Raw genomic sequence first — 7,668 nt, 5'->3', positions numbered from 1 at the left:
CTGCACTCCAGCCTGGGTGACAGGAGGGAAACCCTGTCTCAAAAAAAAAATGTAGATTCTGAGTCAGAAGTGTGGGGCAGTGGGACTTCTGCATTACTACAAAGCCAAGCATGCCAATGCCGCGATCCTGGACCACACTTTGAGGAGCAAGTCTCTATTGTTCCCTGATCCTTATGCCTCAGTGTGCCTGGCCAAGACTATGGATGGGAGGCCCTGGGAAGCAAGTGGAGATGAATACATAAAGAAACTTGGGTGGAAACTACTGAGGCTTCCTTAAGAATGTTCCTGCCAGGTACCAGTCCTGGAATCTGCAATCCTTCACACACACACACACACACACACACACACACACACACATCTCCTTCCGAATCCGGTCTGGAATACCCATATAAATAGCAACCAGAAGATGTTTGCCAATATTTCCAAGTTATCTAGTTTGAAAATATTGGAAATATTTCTATGTTTCCAGGCTTTCTACTTCATTCTTGAAGATAATCAAATGAATGAAAACATTTGCCATGGAACATTGAGGACCCATGCCATGAGTTTAAATACCTACTCATAATACTCAAGTGGAAAAGTAATCCCTAACCTGGGCTTAGGGATTACCAAATGAAACCCCATAGGTGGCTAGGATAACGCAGCAAAACCCAGTGAGGCTGCAAAGTGACAGGTAATACAGGCACACGGAACGGAGGATGCATTTATTCGAGGGAGACAGAACTGACCATGGAATAAAGGGTTTCTGCACAATGGGAGACAGCGTTCCAGACAGCACTCAGCCTGGAAGATTCTCCCTAGAGCCAATGACAGGGGTGTGTATAAACTACTGCCCCTCTCTCAGCGCAGATGCAGAAGATGTCTGGGAGCAGACACTTTTGCAGTAGACACTGGCAGAGTTGGTTTTCCAGGGAGTAAGATCAAGCTTACAGCACATTTTATGAATTAATGGCATGATACATAGAGAATGGAATCACCAGAGTATCTAGCTGATGAAGACTCCTCATTAAAAACTGAGCTTTGAGCAACTGAGGGTCCTCTGCAGCTAGACTCTCTGCTAAGACCTGGAAAGGATGAATCTGACATGCAGTGTGGATAGTTATACCAGCTAGGGGCCATCCCATGTGACATGCAGCATGTGACATGATCTGATCAGCAGAGGATGAACAATTAGACCACCATGGAAGAAGAAAGCCCTGATCTGACCCACCTTGCAGGATTTCGCTCAAGGAAAAGAATTTTGTTGTAGGGTTGAGGGCTGGTAGTTGACATGAGAACCACATGGTAGCCACGCCTGTCTCTTTGGTTGGACCGTACAACTGGGCCTAAGCTAACTGTTCAGCAAACAGTATAGAGTTTTTCTTTAGGTTGGGATCATCTGTCTCAGTATTTTTTTTTTTTTTTTTTAAAGACAGAGTCTTGCTCTGTCATCCAGGCTGCAGTGCAGTGGCACAATCTTGGCTCACTGCAACCTCTGCCTCCCGGGTTCAAGTGGTTCTCCTGCCTCAGCCTCCTGAGTAGCTGGGATTATAGGCATGTGCTATCATGCCTAGCTAATTTTTGTATTTTTAGTAGAGATGGGGTTTCTCCATGTTGGCCAGGCTGGTCTTGAACTCCTGACCTCAGGTGATCTGCTCACCTCAGCCTCCCAAAGTGCTGGGATTACAGGTGTGAGCCATTGTGCCTGGCTGTCTCAGTTCCTTTTTATTGTCTTTGTAAAGTCAGGTTGTTAGAAACGATATCTGGGCACCATGAACCCAGCTGCCCATCACTGTTGAGGTCCTGGTATATCGGGTGGTCAGGCAAGGAACCCCTTTTCCTGCAAGCTTCCTGCACACAGCTTATTTTTGCCTTGAGATGCTACCCATTTCCAGAAAACCAGAGGAGAGCACTACACAGGCTTCCGTTGGCTTGTCTGAGCACATCCACCTCCAAGAAGTCTGGGGCCTGTTTGCATGCAGAAATCGACATGTGCCATTTCGGAAATCTTGTTTTATTGCTCCTTTTCCTCCGACAGTCCCCCTCCTCTGCCACCGCCTCTTTCCCTCCTTAGGAATCCTAGTCCCAGATGTGACTCTCTCTGTTTCCTTTGGCTGGGAATTTGCCGTTTTCCCATAACCCAGTCGGGTTGCCTGTTAGAGAAACCAAAAAACTCCAACTTTCTGGGAAGACAGCGAATTAAATTCCCAAGGAGGGAAGAGGAAAGCCCCCTCTGAAACAGACAGATACGACCTCATAGTATATAATAATCACAGAAGAGAAAGTGCCTAGGTTGAGCCTAGGGAGACGGTAACATGGTGTTCTGTTTCTTAATGTCCTCTGCAAAGAAGCTGGCCCTGGGTTTAAAATAGCCCTCTGGTAAAAGCAACTATTTAAAGAGTATTGGGGTCTGAAAAATGCAAAACAAAGTGTTGTTGATTAAAAACACATGGTTTGTTCTTCAGACGTGAGTAGCCAGCAAAATCGAATGTGACAGTGTTTTGGCTTTTTCTATCCCACAAGACATGATGGTGATTTATTAGAGTGATGTCAGCTGTGGTTAAAAAAAGTTTGCTGTGTTGTCTTAATAAAAAGAGGCTTTACCTTGGAGCTCTCAAACTCCCTTTCTCCTTTGGTTTGAAGCAGTGGCTGCAAGGCCCTTGGCTGTCCTGCAGGGACTTCTCCCCAAGGGGCAGACTTCTGCCTTTGGAGAGTGCATGAGGTCACCGGGCACTGCATATTTCTTGGTGGAGATGCAGGATGGGCTTTAAGGCAGGGGCTATAGCCCGATCTTGCTTTACTTGGCTTGTAGGTAGAGAGTACAGAGATGGTGCACCCATCTTGGAGCTGAAGCATGGCTTGACCTGGCTGGTTTAAGGTAGGGGGCTTTGGATCGAGGAAGCACTGTGGAAAAGGAAGTTTTTAGCCTGTGGGCTTCTGTACGCATGTGTGCTTGCAGATAACGAGAAGTTGCGCTGTTAGTTGAATAGAAGGGAAATTTCCTAGTCAAAGCTCCTTTGGTTCTAAGGAAGAGAAACTCCCCAAATTCAAGTGAACAAGATTTATTGAAAGGACATAACAGTCCATTTCACGGACATCTAAGAAAAGAAAGACCGTCTGGGGAATGGGGGTGGGCAGCCCGCACCAGAGCTGCGCTGTCTGCTTTTCTGGAGCTGTGTGGCCTCTTACTGCCGCTGGGTTTCTGTTCTGTTCTCTGCCTAGGGCTTTCCTCAGGGAGATTCTTGGCTTTTGCTTCTTCGTGGCTTTGGCTGGCTGCACATCACCTGTGTCCCAATGCTGCGCCATCCCATTCTTGTTTAACTCTGCTCATCATTCTCCACCTTAGTCTCATTGCCTCCACCCCAAATTCCTCAGAGAAAATTCAGTTGTCTTAATGTGAGTCAGTTATGTGTCTCTGATGTAATCAGCCATTGCTCAGGAGCAGCGCTAGGCAGGTCAGCTACAGAAAGGAACTGTATCAGGGAAATTGAAGAAAGCAATGACAGGGATGTGTTTTTGTCCTGAGGATCAGTGAGGACTGAGACTGAGAATTGGCCATCACTGTTTCCAAATGCTCCTCTACCTCTTCCCCAGGAAGGGTCATGATCACACTAGGAAGGTGAAAATCCAGGAGATAGTTTTAAGTCTTTCCTGTAGACATGCCCAGAAAATGAAAAGATGACATTATTATTTTTTAAATTAGTAACATGGTTGCTTTTTCCTAATTACATAAGGAACACACAAATGATTGTAGAAAACTTGGAAAACAGCAACACACAAATATAGAAATAAAAAGCACCCTTAATGCGAGATAACCACCGTTAACATATTGGTATATTTCCTTCCATTCTTTCTTCTTTAAGTAGTAGCCTGAGGCTATGCGAATGTTCTGTGCTTAAGATCTATCTTTTTGCTTTAATTATATGTCTTCAGACTCTGTAAGACTTTAGGATTGCTTGAAATTTATTCTCATAATTTTCCCTGAGCACACAGAGTTGTTTTTTCCCCTGGCTCTCTTACCTTTTCCTGTAAGTGGTAACTCAAACGAAATCGGTATTTATTAGTACCTCTCTGCTGCCACCTTACTTTCATGAAAGTCACCACCCACCCCTCCAGACAACCAGGATTGTTATTATTATTATTATTATTATTTGGTTTGTTTATTTTTTGAGACAGAGTCTCACTCTCTCGCCCAGGCTGGAATGCAGTGGTGCGATCTCGGCTCACTGCAGCCTCCGCCTCCTGGGCTCAAGCAGTTCTCCTGACTCAGCCTCCCAGGTAGCTGAGATTACAGGCACCAGCCATCACGCCTGGCTAATCGGCTAATTTTTATATTTTTAGTAGAGACGGGGTTTCACCATTTTGGCCAGGCTGGTCTTGAAATCCTGACCACCTGCCTTGGCCTCCCAAAGTGCTGGGATTACAGGCATGAGCCACCGCACCTGGCAGACCATGATTGTTTTTTTTTTCAACTTTGGGATCCATTTTATTACCGAAATTTCAAGAATGTAATATAAACACTCAATTTTACTAGCTCCAAATATTCTGATGGTGACCATAAGTTATTTCTAAATTCTGAGACCGTGAGTGTTTTAAAATGCTTCCACTCTTGCTTTCTTTCCACTTTCTTCTTCCGGGTGATCTTTTCAAGCCACAAATCTGTTCTCATCATTCTTTGCTGGAAATCCCTTGCTGGTTATCTCTCGCATTTAGGATAAGATAAAAAAGATATCTAACGAGTTCCTCCTCTGCCTCACTTGCTCAGAGTTTCCAACCACGTGCGCCTTCTCTCAGTCCTTTGACTAACTTCAATCACTTTCCTGCCTCAGGCCTTCGCAGATGCTGTTCCTGCTGTTCCAAACTACTTCACCCAAGTCTTTAGTTGGCTAAAGTGGACTCAGCGTCCAGCTCTCAGGTCAAATGTTGCTTCCCCAGAGAAACCTTTTCTTGACACTGGCCCTCTATATAGTCCCTCAATATCCCTCTTACTTTTCCTTCATGCTACTTATTACAGTTTGTAATTATACCCTGATTTGTTTGGTTGCTATGTAATGTCTGTGTCCCTGATAGATATGTGTGTCTCTAAGGCAGAGCAAATCTGTTGTGTGAAAGGTTGTACCCTATTCCTGCTTTCATCCCTGGTCCCTGACTCAGCCACTGCCCTCACTTCCCCACCCCTAGTGCAGGGCCTGCCATAGATTAGATACTCAATCGATGCTTGTTGAATGACAACTTCGCAATGTGTGTGTTATTAGGCCCATTTTACAGGTGAGGAAATAAAGTCTTGGAGAGTTCATGTGACTTTTCTGGGATTCCACAGTTTGCATGCAGGGAGACTATAGCTCAATCTTAAATGTTTTGACTCCAACCTATTGTGCATTTTTTACTTCCCTAAGCTGAAAATATGAAATTTCTGCTTCATGCAGCCCCTAGTATATTTGAGCGTAGCTACTGTACTCCCCATATCATCTTTTCTCCTGCATAAACTTGATTCCCAAAAGTATGATGATGCCCAGTGGGTCTTCTTTGGACCCAGTCATGTGGAAGTACCCTTCCACGTTGCAGAAGGTCCTGGCTATTATACAACACTCTTCCATTTGCAAACCAGGAGGGCCTCAGCCTTGAGTACAAGATTTAGAAGAGGAATTTGGGGTGGTTATTCTCCGTGGGCAATGAAATTGGTGGTGAAGTCTGGGGCCTATTTGTAGGACAATTCAGGAGGTACTTTCCCAACAAGCATCCCAGCAGCGAAACATGAAGGATGTTCAGATTTCTAGGGCTGGATGTCTGACACTCAGGACATCTTCTCTATGACATCCCTGTTAAGGCTTTTGCAGGCATCTGTCTAAATGGGTCACATTACAGGGCACTCACAACCATCTGAGAAATCTCTAATAGACAGATCTATTAGATTTTGTTCAACATATAAGGAAAGCATCCCTGTCATTGTGTAGCTTCTGCTTGCTGGTCTTCTTTTCGCTGGGCAGCTTAAGCGCAGTGCCTCTCTGACATGGCAGGCTGCCACACACTAAATATGCAGGGAGTCCCAGCTGGGGCCCAGACCTGGCTCAGGCAGGTCTGGGCAGGTCTGGTGAACTGCTGCATGGGCCTATTAGAAGCCTATGTGCACCAGAGATCATGGGAAGGAGCTCGTCCTGAAGGAAGAAGGAGCAGGGCATAAACACCTAACCCGGTCACTGAGCTTTAATTGTGACAGGAAAGGAGAGGTTCTGAGCATGGCCCAGTATACAGAAATCTGTCTCACTACTCAGCCCCCATTGGACTTCATTAAGAGATCTATGGAGAGCAAAAAAGCTATGCACAAAAATGGAAAGAATGGTTGACACTAACATGTGGTAGTCACTGGGGAACCAGCTCTGGGATTCGTCTTGAGACTAACACAAAATGGGGAGAGAGGCTTACTCCTCCACTGCACTGCAGAGCCTGCGGTTCTCTGGCCTTGAGAGGCCTTGAGCATCTCTGTGGTGGCAAGGACAGTGATCCCCAGCAAGAGGTAGCAGCGCCCTGGGCAGGGGCCTGGATCAGGCCAATGAGAATAGAACTGTAGGGATCAGAAAACCGCCATGTGCATTGAGCACACATGAGGCACCCCCAGCCACTCTAGAAATACTGGGGGACACTTGCAAAGAGGCTACCGTGCTGAGTGAGCTGGTGAAAGTTAAGTCATTGTTGGCCGGGTGCAGTGGCTCACACCTGTAATCCCAGCAATTTGGGAGGCTGAGGTGGGTGGATTGCCTGAGGTCAGGAGTTTGAGACCAGCCTGGCCAACATGGTGACACCCTATCTCTACCAAAAATATCAAAAATTAACCGGGCACGAAGGTATGTGCCTGTGGTCCCAGCTACTCGGGAGACTGAGGCAGGAAGATCACTTGAGTCCAGGAGGCAGAGGTTGCAGAGAGCTGAGATTGTGCCACTGCACTCCAGCTGGGTAACAGAGCAAGGCCTTGTCTCAAAAAAAAAAAAAAAAAAAAAAAAAAAAAAAAAAAAAAAAAGAAAGTTACACTAATAGGATCACATGCAAATGGGCTGACTAAAACCCAGAGGACCATCACCATCCCCCATCCTCTCTTTTCCTGGATGAACATTCCCAGTGTTTTCAATCTCTTTTCTGAACCGACCTTTCTGAGCCCTCTACCATTCTTGTTACTCTCTTTTGAAACCATTCCAGGCTGTGAGAGCCAAAGCTGTTTGCTATGAGGGTTTTCAGAAATCTCAGAATTAATCTGGCCTAACATTCTTTTTTAGGCTACATGAAAGAAAGGCCCACAGAGGCTTGAAGAGACTTGTCCCAACTCTGTGTCCAGTTAGGAGAAGAGCAAGGACTTCACTCAATGCACACAGCCCTGTTTTTTCTTTTATTCCCACCCAGATTTATTTACCCTTTATTTTTCTGTTGTTGGGTTTGTTTCTGAGCCAGGGGCTTGCAACGTCTGGGCAAACGCACCCATTATGTTCTCATGGCCATAGTTTTGGACTATCCAGCAGTTGTCAGAAGCATTTGGTTTTAACCCTCTAAGGGCGAGGGAAACAGACACAGCTTTTCACTGACCCTCAGGGACTCTGCATTCCCTCTGCAGAGACCAGCAGGAGGAGCCCCTCAGTGGAAAAAGCATCTCTTTCCTTGCAAGGAATAGGTCACTGCAGGTGCTCTGTGCAGAAGCAGAAA

Source organism: Nomascus leucogenys, chromosome 8 (genome assembly GCF_006542625.1).
Source record: "Nomascus leucogenys isolate Asia chromosome 8, Asia_NLE_v1, whole genome shotgun sequence".
NCBI lineage: Eukaryota > Metazoa > Chordata > Mammalia > Primates > Hylobatidae > Nomascus > Nomascus leucogenys.
Note: the sequence above shows the minus strand (reverse complement) of the source record.